This window comes from Crinia signifera, chromosome 4 (genome assembly GCF_055691185.1).
Source record: "Crinia signifera chromosome 4, ASM5569118v1, whole genome shotgun sequence".
In the NCBI taxonomy this organism is placed as follows: Eukaryota; Metazoa; Chordata; class Amphibia; order Anura; family Myobatrachidae; genus Crinia; species Crinia signifera.
Window position 1 is genome coordinate 145,744,754 of NC_139220.1, and position 22,596 is coordinate 145,767,349.

The following is a 22,596-nucleotide window of genomic DNA, read 5'->3' on the forward strand; positions in this document are numbered from 1 at the left end:
GTCACTAGGGACTCCTACACCAACCAATGTCTGCAGCAATTGCTGGAATCCGAGTCGCTCCAAACATAGGCCCCCGAGCCATCCGCGTCAGATTCTCGTGAGACACCGAGTCTTTAAAGGTTCGGCGTCCCGAGAATTTGGCACCATTTCTCACACGCTTCCACAAGCTGCACACAGCTCTGCTGTGCAGAGGGGTGTTGTGCAGAATGGTGTTGTGCAGTGCAGAGGGGTTTGTGCTGTGCAGGGGTTTGTGCTGGGTTATTGTACTGGTCGTGTGTTAGGCAGGCTGTGTCAGTGTGCAGAGGGCAGAGGCTGTCAGTCAGTGTAGTGGGATACAGTACACAGGCAGGTTATCAGTCAGCTTTTCTGTTTTTTTTTTCTCCCATTGTGGTGTGTGGTATGCTGCAGTGCAATCCAACACACCATATACTATACTGTCAGAAGTTCTGTGTGTGATTGTTCTGTCTCCACTCAGCATTATACAAGCTGCACATTACAAAACAATAACAGTAAAAAAAATCTTTATTTTTTGTGTGTACTGCACCCATACTATAATGTCAGAAGTTCCGTGTGTGATGGTTCTGCCTCCACACAGTGTTATTGAAGCGGTGCATAAAAAAATAAAACCAAAAAATTATTTTTCTCTTCTTTATTGTTTGTGTGTTCTGCACCCCAATACACCACACTGATACTGTCAGAAGCTCCTTGTGTTAATAACTAGCCAGCTTGCTGCAGACCTTGGCCTAAATTGAATGAAAACAACATTGTGAGCTGTAAAGTGGTCAAAATTGTCTGGAAAGGGTTAATATTTACTGTAGGGTCAAAACAAACACCAAAATTACGTGATATGGGCGTTTTTTGACCATTTTTGAAAAAAATCCAAATCCAAAGCTTTTCACAGCTGCTTGACAAAGCCAAATCCAAATCCTGGCGACAAATCCAAATGCAAAGCTTCGGCCCCGGTGACCATCTCTAGTGAGTTTTTTCTCGTCACAGTCAAATATCAGAAATACTGTATCTTCTCAACCCAAGCACTGTATACAGTATACAGCATATTTCTTATGGTGCAATAAGACTATTTCCCAACTAGTATTATTCCCAAGGATTTCTACAGGTAAAAATGCAATGTAGGATTACGCAAAAGTGAATCACATCTGCACCTTACTAACTGTGTGACAGATATATTAAGCCTTGTGAAGTGATCAAGTGAAAGGTGATAACTCACCTGCCAATCAGCTCCCAACTGTCTCATTACAGACAGGGTTTAAAACATGACAGTTAGAAACTGACTGGCTTCTGCGTTATCACCACTTTATCACGTCACCAGGCTTAATACATCTGTCCCTGTATATGGGCTATTTCACACACTCACAAAATCATGCAATATGTCACTTTTCATGTGCCGGAATCGCGTAAAAAGTGGCCATATACAACTAGTGGATGGGGACCTTTAGAGTAATTACATCTGTGCAACACATGATTTCATTACATATTGCACAAGTTTAAATTCTAGTTTAGGTTATGAGATATAATACATGTCTGTACTGGTGTTGTAAAAGCAACATATTTTTTGTTCTGAAGCCCACACTGTAGAGGACTCTGCAGTTTTAATATATATCCACAGAATGAGTCAGGCTCACCCTTAGAAACAAAGGGGTTAATGTCAGTAAGGCACACTGATATATAGGTGGCCATACTGTACATCAGAAAGATATTGTACCCAATCATACAATCTCAATTGATTGTTAAGATGGATTGTATGCAGATTGTGTGCACATTGTGTGTACACAATCATACAATCACAAAAATCTCCCGGCCCTGGGAGATTGGAGGATTGGTCTTCTGATCTGACGTGCTGCACATAAGATCAATTGGGATTGGGAGTAGATTGCATGTGCTTTTAAGCACATGCAATCTGTCTGTAGATGGCTCATACAACCAGAGTCATGTGACACTCCCTCCCTGACTAGCAGAGAAGAGAGGTGCAGCTTCCAGGTGGCCCGTGGCAGTGACGCTGGGAGCCACAGAAGTATCCAAGCGTCAGACAGGCAGGTGGCTGAAGAGAGTGGTGGACGTCCTTTAGCACAATTCTGTCACTACTCTGAAAACAGTTTTCAGAGGATTGCTGCATTCGGGCTATTTAATCATGTCATAACACAGCAGATGTGAGCAGATTGGTAGTTACTAGCAACCTGTAAATTTAAAAAATAAATAAAAAACTGGATTTTTGGTACTCCTATCCTTTTGATCCTAGTAGGCCAGCCCCCTATTGAAATTGAGCTTTAATCATACAATCATGCAGCAGATGGATTGTATGACAGATTGTGTGTACATTGTGTGCCCAATCATGAGCGCAATCGATCTTAAGATCGAACTTTCTGATGTATGGCCAGCATTACACTTTTTTCAATTCATATTTTTGCAACACTGCTTACAGCTCACTTCCCAGTATGTAAAAATATAGAACATAAAAAATCTCTTTATGATCCCTTAGCTGTTTTTCATGTAATCTAAATATCCCTACAAGATTTCTAGCGTCCCTTATAAAATGTTTGTCTCTTTCAAATTATTAATTTCTAGATTTTTAGATATTAATTTAATGTGGAATCTGTAAACTCAAAGGTTCTCTATGTTTAGTAATATAATAGTTTTTAGATAGGAAGTTCCAGGATTATTTGACATTTTTATACCCCTGGGAAATGTTATATGAGAAGAGGCCAAAGTATATGTGTTATATGACATAAGATGCCTGGGGCTAATTAATCAAGAGAGGAATGAACAATGCCAGCATACCTTGTTTTCTTGCTTCTGTGTGACTGAGCCATATGCCAAATAATAAATGACAGTGATGAGTATAGTGCATTCTCTGTATGTTATAAGTGCTGCTTCTTGTGTATGATTGAATCATTTAAATGTAATATTTTATATTGTGTGCCATTGCCTGGTCTTAGTAATGTAGTAAAATATACATTGCGTACATATCAAATATTTCACTTACTTCTTTTCTTAAAGAATGCTTTAGGTCAAAATAATCTCAAGTTTCAAGATATGTTCTGACATTAAATATTTATTACTATCTGAAGTTCTGAAGAACTATAAAAATTGACAGAAACAGCCAGCATCATTGTTAATATGCCTCCTGTGTTGTGTAAGTTTTACAATACATCCAACTACAAAATGCTCAATAACCAATGTAAGATAAACATTCTTGTACTTGATGTTGGTTATTGTACACACTCTCTGAATTTTTAATGTATGAAGTATACTACTGTATGAATAAACTGGCAAGTCTTTTGCTCAATCCAAAGCCATAATTATTATATACATACTGACATACTGTTAATGGTATTAGTGACAACTCTCCCTTTACGGAAATCTAAATTGATGTCATATGTGGGCATTCTGATCCGTTACATACCTACTGTAGTTGGTACATGGATAAAGGAATGTTTATAACCAGCAGGGGTTCTACCTAGTTCTTTTATCAAAAGACATCCTGGAAAACATTCAGGGTGAAATTTAATAGGATGAGAGATTCAGAAAGTGAGATATTTGGGAAGAAATCTCCAGTTTTTTTTAAAGAGGCAATAATTTACACTGCAAAACCAGTTTGATTTTGAGGTGTAAATGATTGCTGCTTTAAAAAAACTGGAGATTTTTTCCCAAATCTCTCACTTTCTGAATCTCTCTTCCTATTAAATTTCACCCTCAGTGTATTTGAAATATATTCTTACAGTGTTACTCTAGTTCTATAACATTGTTGGTAATCAATATTTGCTACTTTTAAAAAGCTATAACTGCTATTTGAAGTATTTAGCGAACAGTATCCATGTGTTTATAAATTGGTACAGAATCATTACTTGAAGTGTACATTTTGGGTGTATAAAATCGAAAGTAATTTAGTGTTTTCCGTGTGTACTGTTGTGGCCACACATCTCCTTTTGCACACTGGAATAGGGGGCATGTCCTGAAAAGGACAAGGGCAGTGAGGCAGACTGAGGTGGTGAGCCCATCAGCACCTTCCTGAGCCCCTCAGCACCTTCATCTGCCCCCACACCACCATAGTCAGCCCTCATTAACTTCATCAACCCTCATTACCTTCCTCAGCCCTCATTACCTTCCTCAGCCCTTTATGACCTTCCTTAGCCGCTTGTCACAGCCCTCAATATATAACTGCCTCTGCCCCCTCCTCACCCTCCTCTGTATTTTACAGATCTCCAAATTTTCCTCTAGATGTACTAAGCTTGAAAAGTGATAAAATGGAGAGTGATAAATGGCCAACCAGTCAGTTTCTAACTACTGTACCATGCTACAGGCTGTGTTTCAAAAACGACAGGAGCTGATTGGATATTGGTTTATTCCTCACTTTGATCACTTTCCAAGGCTTAGTACTTAGTATTTTAAACAATAATAGCCCAAGTGCCACCTAGGTGTTCTCCCTATTCCAGCCAAATATCTACCTTATGAACTCAAGTGTTCCCCATATGTTAAGCAGGTGCCCCCATACTGAACCATGTTTACCAGCAAGAAGCTACCTTGGTGACACACAAGTATCCCATCAGTTGTCACTATTATCAAAGCCAGATGAAGCCCAGTTGCCCCTCCTTACCCAGCACCTCGTTGAGCTCTGCATTGTGCAGGTCTGAGTTGTATTGGGCCAATCGCTCATGCTCATCATTAGCCAAGACCATGTACTGCCTTATGGAAAATCTGGCCTAAGGGGGAGTTGCCACAGGCATTCCAATCACTGCTGGATGCAGGGATCGGGACACAGTACAAGGCTGCTGTAAAAAAGGTGCCTGTATGCAATATGCATTATATATGTCACGTCGAGCAATGGTCAGCAGTATGACCAAGACATCTACAGAGAATGTAACTGTAACTATGCGAAATATAGCACAAGATTAATATCTTAACCTTGTACTTGGGCTCATCCACGTGATTTCTGACATGGTGGGCAGAGAGTGATGGTATATCACCCCACCTGGCCCGGCAGATTTGTAGACTCCAGTCGGAAAGTACAGATTATAGTTGGTTTTGAAATGTCAGATTTTATACAAAATACCTCTAGAGCAGGGGTCATCAAACTATTTCGACCATCAGACAATAAAAATAATGACAGGACCCCCCCAGCAAGTTACTGCAGAAGGTCATCACATCACATGTGTAGTCAGCAGACAGCACATACATGGCAGCATTGTGGAGGCACACCTTTATGTGAGGAGTCTAAAATAACAGACAATTCAACAGATTTTCTGACTCCTTTATTGCCGATTGAGATTAGAAAAGTCATCAGCCTGATGGTCAGCAACATAGAGTTGTGACCCCATGCTAAAAAGGTTGCGAACCACTTTGGGGTCAGGACACACAGTTTGAGAACCTCTGCACTAGAATATTAATCATTTGAGCACAAAAGTTTATTCCTACATAACCTTTGCAGCAATGCTTCTACTTTCTAAGACACATGCAGAGGTAATGGTAATGGACTAAGACTCGTTAAAATTATTCAAAAACACTTGATTACATTAACATTTACAGGCTCTTTTTGACGCATCTGAGCCGATGAAACATAATTACAGAAATGGTCTAATTAGGTTTCAGATAATATATGCTTTTTTATATCTATAATAGTAAAATTGTTTGTTAAAAATGTCAAATTGTTGCATAGAAATGAATAAAATGCAGACATTTAATGCGATACTGGTAATGTGAAAGCATATATTAGTCAAGTTTATGCTTTGTGGCATTACGTGTGCCTGTAGCTGTAACAAATAGAAAAACACATCACACACATGAAAGTAATATCTGACAGCCTGCACTGTACCGTGTGTCAGAATTTCTCTAGTTTCACGTGTTCACAAAGGATGTATACTAAAGTGGACATTTATACATTCAACAAAAATGATCCATACAATTGATTAAGTATATTCATCCTAGCAAAGAAAATAGAACAGTATGCTACATGAAAATCTACATTCCAACTCATTGTTAATATGACAAACTCATTAATTAGAAATATAAAAACATATTTAATTGTTATGGCAAGATAGTAAACAAACTATTGTTGATACAAATTAGTTGTGTGAAATTGGTTTAAAAATGTTATATACTATAGTACAATCTATTTGCAAATCCTATATAATAAATGTCTAATCTATGGCTGAATTCAATTTTTTTTGTGTGCTGGCGGCCACTAGATGGCATTTAATAATTAATTCAATTATTACTCCATTATGGCATGCACATCCACCGGCACTGACATTGCCATTATGTTGTTCAGTAATTTTGACTACTTGATCAATAATTGTTATGTTTTAAGTTTAACGTATATGTTTGCTTTTTATTCCATTTTTACTTGAAAATTTGTACTCAATACTTGATTATGATTGGTTTATTACTGATTTTGTGCGATTTGCATTCGGACCAGTGGCTGCTATATTATAGTTGCAGGGCCCACTCCTTTGTGCATTTACTTATTCGGTCACTCCTTACACAATTCAGATGACTTGTTTGGAAATATGAATCTTGCGCCATACTGAAGATACTGTCACGGATATTTGTATATTCGTGGGCTTCAGTGTCATTGGTTTAGGTGGGAGGGAGACCATGGAAACGTGATGGGCTCAGCAGTATTTGTGGCAATTGAATTACTTATTAATCCAGGGGCATATGATACCTATGGGCTGCCCCCTAAGAAAATCTGCCACCAGATGCAGTCTCTCAGGGGTAGATATATTAAGCTCTGTGAAGTGATAAAATGTTTTTTATCACCGGCCAGCTCTTACCTGTCATTTTTCAAACCAAGCCTGTAACTTCAAAGTTAGGAGCTGATTGGCTGGTGATAAAAACCAGACACTTTATCACTTCACCAAGCTTAATAAATCTGCCCCTCAGACACTACAGGCAGTGCCATTGGAGGTGTTTCTTCCATCTGGGACTGGGAGACTGTGCTGCAGTTAGCAGAGATCTGGCTTCCTGTAGATGCTGACTGTCTCCTTCTCCAGGCACCCTTGGGTAATGGAAGTCTCCCCATCACTAGTTGAAAGTCTCAAGCAGCACAGCAAAAGTGTAAACATCACATATGGACGTGATGGAGGCAGGGTAGGTGACTGCAGAGGGATCAGTGGCCAAATAAAAAGAAGAATGAGGGTCAATAATCACATTCAAATAAGTGGAGTAGCGCAGGTTCAAAATGCAGGAAGGAGGGAGAGGCAGAGCAGTGAGGTGGAAACAGGTGGCCGATTAGGAGAATGTAGGCAGGGTCAAGTAGAGGAGGTAGGCGGGCTGGAGGGAGAGCCGGAGGAGGGTAGAGGATTCAGACAGTCTTGGAAGAATAGGCAGATGGGTAGGGAAGATGGGCCAAAAGAGGGAAACGTGGATCCAGAAGTAGAATACAGGAGGGTCAGGATGATGAGACAGGCTAGGTTGGGAGGAAGAGAAGCAGATTGGGGCTGTGCAGTGAATTTGTACCTATCATTGATTATTACATTACATTTATATGTGAGATTGGCTACATTTTAAGGGGCTCAAGATAATATCTTTCCTTCTCCCCCAAAATAATATGTCAGTGCCATGTTGCTTCGAGGTGGCATCTACAGTATTTCTGTTATAGGGGGTTACATAGGGATTGATGTATTAAGCCTTGGAAAGAGATAAACGCAAGGGTGATAAAGAATGATAAATGTTCAGTCAATCAGCTTCCAAATGTAATTTTTCAAACACATCCTATAACATGACAGTTATGAGCTTATTGGCTTGATGTTTATCGCTCTTTATCACCCTCACGTTTATCTCTTTTTAAGGCTTAATTCATATGCCCAATAGTTACATAGATGTTGAGGTTGAAAAAGTCCGTCAAGTTCAACCTATAAGATTTCTTTCCTGTGGGTTCATAGTCAGCCCTGATACACTGATACCAGGGCTGATCTATGTAGGTTAAAAATGAAGCAAAATGCCAGGTTAAAAGTCTAGTAGGAACATGCAGTGACTGTATAAATCTACACAACACTACTGGTTTATGATCCCATACCCAGCCTATGGGCAAACAGTCACTGAAAGGTAGAGCAGCACTGGTGACATGGATAAAGGTGGCCATACACATATTGTCAGATCTGGCTGGTTGGAACACAAACCTGGTAATATCTCAATGACAGGTTGTCAGTTTTCCAACATGTAGAAGCAAATGGTCAACTGTGATTTACTCTCATCCATTACCAGGATTTTGTTCCAACCAGCCAGATCTGACAATAAATCTGTATATGTATGGCCAGCTTTAGGCAAGAGTGAGAGTGGCGCGATATGTGAGCACTTACATACTGTACTAAGGTTAAAGGGTGATCAGCTGGAGGGTGAGCTGGGATGAATTCACAAGGATTGGAATAGGGCTGTATAAAGTTATATGGAGGATTACTCCTAACTGTGGATTGCCTGCTTTTATAATGGAACCCTTTAATTTTTGTATATGTTGACATAAAAAAATACTTGACGACTATACTTAGCTTTTCTGTCTATTTCATTAATATTCTATGGAACCAGAAGAGCAGGCAAATAATAAAAAAGTAATTTGTTAGATATATATATATATATATATATATATATATATATATATATCTATCTGAGGTGCTCACAGAAATCTGGCAATGTGTACATAATAACTGAAGAAGGATTTTCTAGATTGCTATATAAGTACAGTATTTGCATACTTGGAGCTAGATTTGCTATGCAGCATCTTTCAGGGCTGCTGCATATTTCCATATGTCTGCCGCATCTTCTGCTGGTATTTAAAAGGGTAATTATATACTTAATCCAAAACCATTCATGTTTTGTATTCGATATAATTACCCCTTTAAATCCAGCATGTGAAGCCTCTGAAGACGTAGCAACTTTGAAAACCACCATATAGTAACTCTAGCACTTCATCTTCTACTGAAACAAAACGATAATATATTAAGATTAATTGCATGCTGGGCAACATGTTGCTGTTCTGTAAATAATTTTTAACGCAAAGACAAAATATATCTCAATAGTGCATTCTCTGAAGTCTTTCTGATGTATTTCAGTTTATATTGTTCTGTGTTGGAGGTTTCTCACTACACAATAACAGCTGCTTTATTTATTTTACACATAAATTGTTTTGGGAGATGGGGATGGTGGCAATGTGGTGTGGACATTTTTGGGCTTCACTTGTGAGATTAGTGGTAGGTTTTGAAGATGATTAGTCCAGTTTAATTACAGTGGTAGATTGTAGATTGTAAGCTTTCATCAACAGAATACTCCTTCTTCTGGCACATCTCCACTTGGTGCCTGATCCATGCTTCTAAATGTCAGCGCTTATATTAAATGTCACTGCATAATTAATTACACAGTGTATAAGCCACCCAATAGAATTTCATTTTTTTTTAATACCTTCCCTATATTTAAGTCTCGCTAGTCATTTACTGCATTTCCTTCAGACAATAGGAACACCAGTAATGAAATATTGCCCATTCACCAAAATTGATACAAAGCAAAAGCCTCTATATTGAAGTATGTTTACCAATTAATTATGGGGGTTATTCAATAAGGATCTCAAAAGCAAAATATTTCTCTGATGGTCAGAACCATGTTTTACTACATGTGGGGCAAATGTATCATGAAAAAAGGGAAAACAGGAATGTCCTGTCTATATGGGTGCACCTATTTAATTTAAAATGTATACTTTTATTAGGTATGCTTTAAGAAATACTGCGAAATGTTTTTTAAAAAATAGGGAGAAATGGACAAACAACAATTAAAGTAGGAAATCACGAATAATAAAATAAAGGTGGCAGGCAGGCTGCTCTCACTGAGTTCACTTCTATAATGAGGACGGATTAAAATGTGTGAGTATAGGGGGTGTTTGGTGTATTATCACATTCAATATCTTCACCATTGATATCCACATAAGAGGTATAATCACTGTTCCTATTTAATGTATAGGGAACACATACTGAGTTAGTCACCCTATTACCCAGATAATAACTGGGAAGACGATGGGTGTTAGGTGAATAATATATGTATTAGCTAAACTCCTTGGCGGGCCCGCACGTGGAGAAAAAGCTGTTCTGCGAAGCGCGTGCCGGCTAGCGGTGCGCAGGCAGAGCCAGCTCTCCTTCACTCTTTATTATTTTTATTATTAGGATGTAATTTTGATTATTTGTGTGAGCTTTCCACCATATCTCACAGCCCTTATAAGGGTAGTGATATATAAGAGGCGCAAGTACCGGCTAGAACCCGCTCTGTAACGTGCCCAGCCATTGAGCACCCATTTCAGGCACAGACACTGTACGGGTAGCTGAGTGCTTTTGAACCGCTGAGCAGACCGGCATATATATGTTCCTGCCTGACACCAGTGATCTCAGAGCTTTGCGATGAACATCACACCGCAATAACCTGATAGATCCTGCTGACAGAGCAATAGGACATCTACTAATAGCCGAGTCCATTTAGGTCTGTAGCTGAAATCTCCACGTGCTGGCCCGCCAAGGAGTTTAGCTAATACATATATTATTCACCTAACACCCATCGTCTTCCCAGTTATTATCTGGGTAATAGGGTGACTAACTCAGTATGTGTTCCCTATACATTAAATAGGAACAGTGATTATACCTCTTATGTGGATATCAATGGTGAAGATATTGAATGTGATAATACACCAAACACCCCCTATACTCACACATTTTAATCCGTCCTCATTATAGAAGTGAACTCAGTGAGAGCAGCCTGCCTGCCACCTTTATTTTATTATTCGTGATTTCCTACTTTAATTGTTGTTTGTCCATTTCTCCCTATTTTTTAAAAAACATTTCGCAGTATTTCTTAAAGCATACCTAATAAAAGTATAAATTTTAAATTAAATAGGTGCACCCATATAGACAGGACATTCCTGTTTTCCCTTTTTTTTGTGACATTTCTTACTGTCCTGGGGTAGCACACCTCCTTCTTCAGTCGTTATTATATTAAACTGAATTTTGTATATTGTTTGGGGGCCATTCACAATACTTTTTATGTAGTCTTGTGCGACCAATCTCTCTCCTCTTGGTCTATGCAAATGTATCATGTGCAGAGAGAGAGAGAGAGAGAGAGAGAGAGAGAGAGAGAGAGAGAGAGAGAGAGAGAGTGTTAAGGTCCCCATACATTAGGCCGACTTGTCTGATGGACAAGTCAGACCTAATTTTCCTGGCAGCTCCCCAGGAGGGCTCTGACACGATTTGGCACTTGATGTGCCAAGGTTTGCATACGATAAATCGCATGTGACTTATTACATGCAACTCCCGGGGAGCCGGATGTTGGAGGGGAGCCAGGTGGGGGGATGCTGGGAGCCGACAGGGGGGATGAAGAGTGGCAGTTGGGGGACTCACAGACGCGGTGAGCGAACACATCCCCTTGCATGGCAGGGAAAGGATTCGGGGGCCAGTGGGGGTGGCTATTTGGTAGGGTGGTGCTCAGGTGCTCGCTAAGCAGCGAATGAACACTACTCAGTGAGCCAACCTGAATTAAGCACAAAAACTAGAGTTGAAAATCAAATTTTTGGTGTTCAAATGCACAAGTGAACCGAGTAAGGATTCTATCACTAAAATAACCTTATTTAAATAACACACACTTAAAAACTCCATCAATTTTGTTGAAATATACACTAATTAAAAAAGCTTTAGTTTCAAAGTAGATCCACCCCTGTTCTAAAGGTGCCAATACACGGTAGGATTTTTAAAAAATTATATGGCTGTTTCTGACCAATTAGAATGACCAATCTTGTAAAAACTTTCCGTGTGTGCTTGATGATGATCTGATGCGGATGCCCATGGGTCATTCATCAAGCCTGCTGATCCCTTCAGCAGGTGGAAAGATGAACGACCAGTTGTGCAGGATCATGGCAACATCGTTCCCTGTGTAGGCATGATGAACAATGTGGCCATGTCTCAGCACAGGTATCTCTCACAAAGTGCTGCACCTCCACTCGCCTGCCACACCTCCACACCCCACCACCACTGTTGCACCTCCGCACCCCCCAGATGCTGGCAGACATAGAGAGAGGGCGGCAATGGCCAGGAGATTTCAAATCTCAAATCAGCCAATCAGTGGTGGCCCATTCATTTGAATAGGGCAGCCGCTGATTGGCTGAGATATATTGGCAGCTAATCAGTGGCCGCCATATTAATTTGAAATCTTCTTCCCGCCGCTGGCCTTTCTCTCTTAGGGGAAGGTAGCAAGGGAGTGGAGGTCCCCCATGATTAGGGGTGATCTTGATTTTAAGGGAAATTGGAGAGATATCGGATTGGTTCCGAGATCTATCCATGTATGGGCACCTTAAGAAATAGTTATTGCCACAAAAACTTTGGACATAAAATGCAATTGTCCCTTTATAGATACCATCAATTGTGATAGGAGCACCTACAGTATATAATAATCTGCTAAAGTCTGTCCCATCTCCAGTATACATTTAATTATTTATTTATATTGTCTTATATAGCGCAGCAGATTCCGTTGCGCTTTACAATGGTAGACAGTGATAAAACAAACTGGGTAACAACAGACAGACTTGGAGGTAAGAGGGCCCTGCTGCAAGCTTACAATATATAGGGATATAGGAGGGAAACACAAGGACAGGCACCAGTCATAGCTTGTAGGTCCAGAAGGGAAGCTATATAATAAAAGTGCCTCAGAGGCATAGGCGCCAATTCTGTGGGCTTGAGCACCCTTGGAAATTCCATGAGCACCCACTGGCTGTCCCCCGCCCGAGTCTCTCTGGCCGCAGCAGTGCTGATTCAAATCATACCTGCGTCACCACGGCCGCTGTACTTTACTTCCGCCCTGCCTACAGTCCATGCCCCGGTCGCCGCCGCGCACTCTGTCTTACGTGTCCTGCTGCGCTATATACACTCATACGGGGCCGCCTGGCCGCCTGGCACCATCGTCAACCTCCCCTGCCTCCCTTCCGTGCGCAATCACACAGCACGCCCGGGCCTGGCCAACAGCCTGAGTGCTGTGTGAGGAGGACTGAGGCAGGCAGCAGCTTACCCGGCCGGCCGGTCCCCGTGCCAGACCAGTCTCTGAGGCCAGCTGCCGGCATCTAACTAAAGTAAGTGTGTGATTCCACACACAGTCACTCCGTCAGTGTCAGGCCGGCCCGGACGTTAATTAAATATCATAATCTGCTCAGTCACTGCACAGTGCTAGCCTCAGCTCAGACAGACTCAGGTCCAAAAATATTTATCAACAGCATACATGCTGACTTTTTAAAACTCCTCTGCGGTAGAAGCCCGGAGAGGAGTGAAAGCAGGGCTGGACGAGGCTTTGTTTTGGGGGCGGGCGAGGCTGACGTCACCAAGCCCCGCCCCCACGACCGGCATCCGCATTAATTATCAGGTCCGTAGATGGGGGGAGGGGTTAAAATAATGGGAAATGCTGCGATTTGCGTCATTTTAGCCCCGCCCCCTCCCCGCGGACCCGCAAAATTCTGCCATTTTTACCATGGGGAAGGGGGGAGCAGGGGCTGCTACAATGTGGGAGACTTGCCAACCTTCCCGGGGGCCATGAGGGGGACCGATTTGCGGGACCCCCCCGGCCATTCCGGGAGGGTAGGCAAGTATGATCAACAGTTATCTGTGCATCATTCCTCATCCTGAGGCTCAGGATGAGAAATGATGCACATATAACTGTTGATAAAGATATTTTTGTTCTATGCAATCTGGCTGTATATATATATATATCTATATATATATATATATATATATATATATATATATATATATATATATATATATATCTATATATATATATATATATAGATATATATATATATATAGATATATATATATATATTTTGGGAAGAGAGAGGGGACAGGGGGGCGCCCAATAGTGCAATATCGTTTTATTTATTATATATATATATATATATATAAATTATTTTTGTGCCTCCACAATGCTGCCATCCATGCTGTCTGCTGACTACACATAACACATGTCACATGTGTAGTCAGCAGACAGCACATGCATGGATGGCAGCATTGTGGAGGCACAAAATGATGTCAAATAATTTTTATATTATACAGCCAGATTCCATAGAACAAATCAACAGTTATCTGATTCTGTGCATCATTTCTCATCTTGAGCCTCAGGATGAGAAATGATGCACAGATAACTGTTGCTAAAGGTTTTTTGTTCTATGGAATCTGGCTGTATAATATATAACTTATTTTACATAATTTTGTGCCTCCACAATGCTGCCATCCATGCATGTGCTGTCTGCTGACTACACATCTGATGTGATGACCTTCTGCAGTAACTTGCTGGGTCCTGTAATTATTTTTATTGTCGATAGGGTCCAAGAGAGATTTATAGAATGGTCTTGAATACCTCAGTGAAACATGCATGCATCCAGGATAATGCAAATTGTGTTTACATACAGTTCACTGGCTGGTTTAATGTTAGTTCTCTGTGTATCTGTGCTGCGTAATATAAAATGGTATTATTTTTGGCCACGCCCCTTCCCCATGAAGCCACTCCCCTATCGTTTTGGCTTGAGCACCCAGCAGCAAAATCATAAATCGGCACCTATGCTCAGAGGGTTATGCATATGGAACTTAAATATGATAGGCTTGCCTGAAGAGGTGAGTTTTCAGAGATTTCTTGAAACTTTGGGGCTAGTAGAGAGTCTTATTGAGCGTGGAAGGGCATTCCATAGGGTGGGAGCAGCCTGATGAATGTCCTGTAATAGTGAATGGGAGTTGGTGATCCGTGCAGAAGAGAGACGCAGATCTTGTGCAGAGTGGAGTGGTCGAGATGGGAGATATTTAGAGATAAGTAAAGAGATATATGCTGGTGCAGTATGGTTAATAGCTTTATATGCTAGCAGAAGGGTTTTATATTGAATACGGTACAACACAGGTAACCAATGGAGGGACTGGCAGAGCGGATCAGCAGACGATGAGTGTCTTGCTAGGAATATTAGCCTAGCAGCAGCATTTAGAATGGATTGCAGTGGCGAGAGTCTGTCCTTGAGAAGATCAGTTAGGAGACTATTGCAATAATCAATGAGTGCATGGATAAGAGATTTAGTAGTGTCTTGTGTGAGATAGGTTCGTATTTTGTATGTGTTTTTTAGATGCATGTAACATGATTTTGTGACAGATTGAATGTGGGGAACAAAGGACAGTTCAGAGTCGAGGGTGACCCCTAGGTAACAAGTTTGTGGACTAGGGTAGTTTGTCGAGTTGACAACAGTGATGGAGATATCAGGATGGTAACTGTTCTTAACTGGTGGGAATATAAGTAATTCCGTTTTGTAAATATTGAGTTTGAGGTGGCCAGAAGACATCCAAAATTAGATTGCAGAGAGGCATTCAGAGACTCGGCCTAAACCCACTGTTGACAAATTATGGGGTTGCTAGATAGATTTGATTCTAAATGTATGCAATATACATGTGGAGTGGGAGTCAGGGCACCCTGCCTCTTTAATGGCTGCCACTGCTAGGGTGATATGATGGAGTCTAGCAGAAGAGTACAAACTGCTGGGAGGCAAGTATGAAGAGGTGGTGGGATGGAATGGCGTGTCGTAGGAGTGGAGCAGTGAGTGGGTAGGGCATGGCAATGTTATGGAAGGGACATTATGGAGTAAGGGCAGAGCAGAGAGCAATTCATGGATCCCTTCACTGGTTATAAAATATTTTGTAAATGTGATTGGAGATGATCGCAGTTTCCTCTCGTATGCGGCCATCTTTTGACTTTACTAATTAGCCTCACTTGTAGTCATTGTTGCTAATTATATTGATAATATCAATTTCCATAGCTGACAGGTTCTGTTTGATGAAACTCATAATAATAGCCAGTGTAAGGTTGAAAACCTTCCCCATGTAGAAAAAAAGAATTATTTTGGCATTGGATCATGAAGTACACAACTGACCTAAAAAACACTTGGGTTTCAGCATTTATCTCCATAAACAAGTTTATTGCATTATGTTGAGGCCCCAATGGATGACTTTGTAGGTCACAGACAGTACTGTTCAAGGGAAGCAGACACATTTCTTTATGGAAATGTTCTTTTGTAAGTCAATGTATGACAGTCTACGATTGATTACATCTGCTGGTGGTGAGGTGTATGTCAGATGCACATTGTCAAATTTAGGGCATCATAATTCTGAATATATTTGGATAGCACAGTATAGTAAATAATGACTGTATTCATTCATCCTGTATTACATCATAAAGAATAAAACAATACAGCCACTACATACATTTCCCCACATGCGTCTTTGCTATTTATTAGTGTATAAATGAATATTACAAGCTCCTGCGGTGCTTTACCTGAAAGGCATTACAACAATTACATTATTTTAACATTCAGAAAACATGCAGGGATGTCAGTCTTAAATCAAAACATCACTGCTATTGTTTTACTGCTATCCTCTTTTGTGCTAATGGCAATCATTTTACATTAAAATTATTATCTGAACAACATAGGATTATCTAATAATAGAGGAAAATGATGTAACCCTGACACATGTGTAAATATAGAAATGTGTAAAAGAAAGTATATCCTACTGTTTTTTTGAATCTGTGTTGTTTGTACTTTTTCACAGCTTTGGTGTCATTTTTTAAAATTATATAAAAAATAACAATGTAAATTCCAAAATGGGTTATTCGTCATGTGAAATAAAATTAATTACATTTCTTTTCCTGATACAAAAAACAGTGTATTTAGATATTCAAATGACTGTACACCATAGATGTATTCCTTTCTGGCTGAATATTACTTAGTTTCTAGTAACATGAAGTCTAGTATTTCTATGGTCTGAAATGGTAGGCATCCTTTGGTAAAATAGAGATATACCGTCTATGATGGGTGTTGATAATTATTAGCTAATCTCTATAGTAACACTATGTTCCACTTACACATAGTTACAAAAAGACCAGAATTATGATGAAAGACACATACCTGTATACAGGGAAACAGGTATTAAAAAACAATTATCATTCAATCCCTCAGAAATTGCTTGCTGGTTTCTTTGATAAATCTAATGCAGTGTTCCTGCACCTGCAGCTGTGACACTTTGATAAATGACCACTTATTTATTACCTTTGCTAATTCTCTGGGTATCTAATTACTTTTTTAAAGCCAAAACAAGTGCTGCAAGCTTTAATCTTGCATGAATATATGTTTATTACTCATAATCAAAGAACAATTTGGGGCCAGCCTCCGATATTGTGCATTTATACTTCTAATATTGAGAATAAACTGTTTTAAAATTTCATTCAAAAATGTTGTTTATTTTAAGTAGAAATAAAATATATTCATTATATATCTTATTGAGACATTACAGGAGATCAAATTAAGGTTGAAAAAATAAATGCATGCATAAAGTAAGTCAAGTGACATACAGTATTAAAATTGAAACAGTGAAAGAAGCAGTATGGAATACTGGTGAAAACAGGCCCACCTACCTACAGTACTGATCCCTGCTCATCTACAGTATGTTTATGATTTATATAAAGGAGCCCATACACGGTCCGTTGTGTATGGCTCCGTTCTGTACTATGCGATGCGCGCTCCCGCGCATCACATAGTACGGTACAAAAAGTATGTGCTGCACATACTTTTTGTACTAGCTACACATCGGATCGGATCGCAGTGCATGCACACTGCATGCACTAGGGATGCGATCCGATGTGTGCTGTTTAAGCACACAACGGATCCGATTAACGGACCGTGTATGGGGGGCTTTAGTGTGCATTTCTGCACTAAGTCATTTTCATATGAGAACTAAAGTTTTCTTTTTCCTGATTCCAATTTTATTACGTGGTGCTGTGAAATCATAGTAACATATTGGGACAAGATTATATCCTCAATACACACACACACACACACACACACACACACACACACACACACACACACACACACACACACACACACACACACACACACACACACACACACACACACACACACATATTGATAAATTTCCTCTTTGGACTTTTTTCTATTTTTACTTTGCAGATTTTGCCCTGATTATGCAGGGTGTGTTAGAGTTGTATCAAATATACTACGCCATGATTTCTACTTTTTTTTTTAATATACAGTCCACTAGGATACATAAGAATAATTAGTGATAAGGATAACAGAGGTCAATACTGACATCATGATGGAGGGAATACTGACAGGGATCAAGTAAGTATACTTACCCTGTCCCCCCCCCCCCTAACCCTAACTCTCCATCCCTGCAGCCTGACCCTTATCCCTCCCCGCTAGTGCCTACCCTAACCAACATACCCTGCTGCCTAAACTTAAACCCCCTGTCCCATAACCTGTCCCATAACCTATCCCTAACCCCTCCCACAGCCTTACCTCAAACCCCCCTTAGTGGATAATCCTAATCCACCCCCCAGCAAAAGCTATGGTCATGTTTCATTTTTAGTTATTCAACTTAAGCCAGGTATATTCTGTCTTTACAATTTCCATTGAGCACACAGCACATAGAGGTCCTCATTGCTGACTTCCATCTACTCAATTGTGAAACTGCGGTTTTAATTGGTTTGAACCCAAACCAAAAAGAACGTAACATGCAGACTTCCATTTGGAAAAAATACAAGGCAATAAAGATAATTATTTGTTTTCCTCCTAGGTAATCAATACTGCAATATGTTCTAAAGGGAGAAGCATACAACTTTTGTTATTTCTTTATTATTAGCCTTTCCAAGAAAAGAGAGGTCCTTAGAGCTTAGTAGTGTTAAAGCAGAGGCACATGTGCATTCGTGATAACAGCCTGATTTACGGGCACTTTCCTACTTTAAAATGAAGTCATTTAGAAAAAACAAGAAAAAACAATTACCGTACTTACGTTCTGATTATAGGATAACAAGTAAAACGTAATTATTTATTTATATATTAACAGTTTCTTCTATAGCGCTTTACAATAGGAGCTAGTGATAAAACAAACTGGGTATTTACAGATAATGAAAGGTATGAGGGCCCTGCTCACAAGCTTACAATCTATAGGGAAGCTTACAACAATGAATATGGACCTAAAATGTAGTAAGATAGACAGACAGATCAAAAGATGAGTGTAGGCTGTCGGGTGCAAGTTCAGCCTAGTCACCCGGAGGCAAGTGTGAGTCTGGTGCCCGTCCCCCACCCCTTAACAAAAAGGGAAAACAAATGGTGCGAAGCCCGCAGTGACATGGCAAGGTGACAACAGCTGGTGGGTCAGATTCAGACGCACAAGATTCAGCCACCTATCTCTAGGTCCAGCAGCTTCAGCAGGTGCACCATAAATTGCTGCAGTGCAGGCTGTGCAATACCAGGCAAGAGCTGTCCTAAACCCAGTTGCAGGTGCAGGACTATTGGAAAAGAGCTGATTAACTGTGCAGCAGCAGTGAAGTTGGGGCAGAGCTATGTTGAAAGAGCGGTCACACTGTTAACCCCACAGGCGCTGTTGTACATGCAGGTGTCCTTTCAGGGCTTGGAGCCTGGAGGCAGGTGACTCCATTGCCACTGGGAGTTGCGCACCTGTGTGTGCTGCACATTGGTCCAGGGGGCCCACACTTCACACCCTGCAGTGGTGTGCTCTTTAATACTTACATCTGAGTCCTGCCTCCCTAGTGCTGCAGAAATCACTGGGACATTTGCGTATATGCAGTAGTAAAATGACCAGCTCAATGGCTACCACTAAACTCCTCCCACAGGATAGATAGATTACATAAACACCAAGCTATGGTTCTATATTTCAGGGAGACAAAGCCCCTATAAAGACATGATGACTAAGGGTAGATGTGTCGTTTCAAACCTTACAGTGTGATAAAGTAGAGACATTTCACATAGCAACCATTCAGCATCTTATGGTCATTTTATATACCGTGACAAAATGATAGCTGGAAGCTGGTTGCTATAGGCAACATCTCCACTTTATCTCTGTAAGGTTTAAGGGGTAAATTTAGCAATATTTTTTAAGTAAAATGTATAAATTGGTAATAGAATAAAGGGGCATACACATGTAGAGATGTGTGCTAAGCAATTTTGCTAAGCTATTTAGGGTAGGCAGGGCCAGGGAAGCTGCCTTAGGTGCTGGGATTTGGGGGAGGGGGGGGGGGGAGGGGGGAGGAACCCAAGTCTGCCTATAAAAAAATCAAGGATGTCTATGAGGATCCTTGTTGCACTTAATTCAGGTGGCAGCTGTGGAATTTCTAAGGCAGGCATGTCCAAACTATGACCCTCCAGCTGTTGTGAAAGTCCTAACATGCCATGCCACAGTATTGCTATTAGGGAATGCTAAAACTATTACAAGGCAGGCATGCTGGGATGTGTAGTTTCACAACAGCTGGAGGGCCAGAGTTTGGACATGCTTGTTCTAAGGCATCATCTCCATACTTTCCCTTGAGGCATACTTCCCTATTTTGCTGCCCCCTCTTGGGGCCTCCAGGGAAAGCAGGAACGTACACACCTGCCCAGGGGGCTGGGAGGACCACCCGATTTTTGGGAGCCTCCTTTCCAGATTGTTAGGCAAGTATGTTTTAAGGGGTTGAAAAGTGGGTGTTGGTGGCAGTATAGAAGGAGGGGGGGGGGTCAGTAGGTTGTTTTTTTGCCTAGGGTGCTGGGAAGCCTTAAACCGGCCCTGAGGGTAAACTATTTCCTGGTTTCCAGATCTCCCATAGAGAGCACATACACATGCAGTGATTTGTGCTAAGCCATTTTGCTAAGAAATTTTGCTTAATAAAAAAAAGGCTGGGTAGAGGTTCAGAATGTGCGATTGCAATCCGTACACACAGGGAGATTTGCAGTCACCTGCTAAGCAATTTGACTAGATTTCGACTGCATGCACTGACTTAGTTAGTAAGCTCATTGTCATCTCTCACGCCACATAACCTGTCTGAGGTATGGTAAATGCAATCAGCATGCGGCGTTAAGGGGCATACACACAGAGAGATTTGTGCTTACTTTCTCAGCAATCTTGTCAGAGTGCTGCTTAGAAAACAGCACAAAATCAATCTTCCCAGAGAGTCAAATCCATCCCTGTTTTGTTGGGAGATAATTAACCTACCAGTATATTTTTGGATTGTGGGAGGAAACCGGAGCACCTGGTGGAAACCCACGCAAGAACATGGAGAATATACAAACTCTGCACATTTAGGGACATGGTGGGAATCAAACCCATGACCTCAATGCTGTTAGTCAGTAATGCTAACCATTACACCGTCCGTGCTGGTGATCACCATACATACAGTAATATTAAATTGTATTCACTTACATTTTCCATGCATCCACTTTTACATTTCCACCTTAGTCACTAGTTGTGTTGCAATTCACAATGCTGAGTAATGCAGAATTTATGAATGAGAAGGTAGTGTCTAGCAGGGATATTTGGCTTTTTATATCTATAGGATTGGCCAGGTGGATTTCGACATTTGTTTTCATATACAGTACCTGGATTTTTATTTATAAAAGTGTGTAGAAATTGTATTCCACAATATAATTCACTATTCATGAGACCTCTGCTACTGTATCTTGTATTTACTAAAATCTCATCCTCATTTTCTGATTTAAGTCTGCAGATGAAACCAATAAGACATGCCTATGGGCTGCAAATGCTGAATGCGGCACAAAAGCTTCCGTCCCTGCATAATGCAGGGAGCAGCGCAGCTGGAACGGTCAATGCATGGGATCTAAAGGCAGTGTGAGGTTCCAATTCTCACTGAAGGAGGGGGAGGCTCATAATATTGTATAGTACATGGAGGGCAGAGGCACATTATGGCGTGGCGAGGGGACGCGTATACCTGTGAAGGTATACGCGTGCGCTCGCCACGCTTCGGGCTCGGTGGCTCGCTGCGCTCGCCACACTTTATATTCTCAACTCCACGCCGACGTGGATAGTAGGTGTATGAAAAGGTCGGAGGACGCGCACCGCCGCCCCACGCGGGCTCGCTGCGCTCGCCACGCTTCGGGTTGGCGTCAATAGTGGGGTGGCGGCGTTGAAGGGTTCAAATTGGGGGTCTGGGAAATATTTTACATTGAATCCAATGTAAAATAGGGTCCCAGAGACCCTATTCACATTTGATTCAATGTAAAAATCGGGTCGATTGCGTCGGTCGCATCGCATGCGATTTGGTCGCATGCGATGCGACCGACGCGATTTTTCCGACACGACCACCCCGATGCAAATCGGGGTGGCCGTGCTAGGAAACAAGTACTGTAATTTCTCCTATTTCCCGTAATGGGGGCGGGGCTTAATGATGTCACAGTCAAGCCCCGCCCCGGATCGGGTAAGGAAAGTCTCCTCTCCGGGCTTCTCCCGAAGAGGAGCATTTAAAAGTCGGCAACCCTGTTATACTCTATATTATAGAAAAGGGGAAGCACATTATATTCTATACTAAAAGAAGGCACATTCTATTCTATGGAGGTAGGGGGTGACTAATAATGTTGTGCCCAAGGGCAGCCAGACTCCTAAATCCACCTACGCTGGTTGGAAGCTGTAAAACATGTTTTGCTTCATCCAATTTTTGAGAGAACAATATAATATTGTTTACTGATGTTTACTGCTTGTTAGATAATGATAACTACAGTAATTCAATTTCATAGCACTTTCAAGA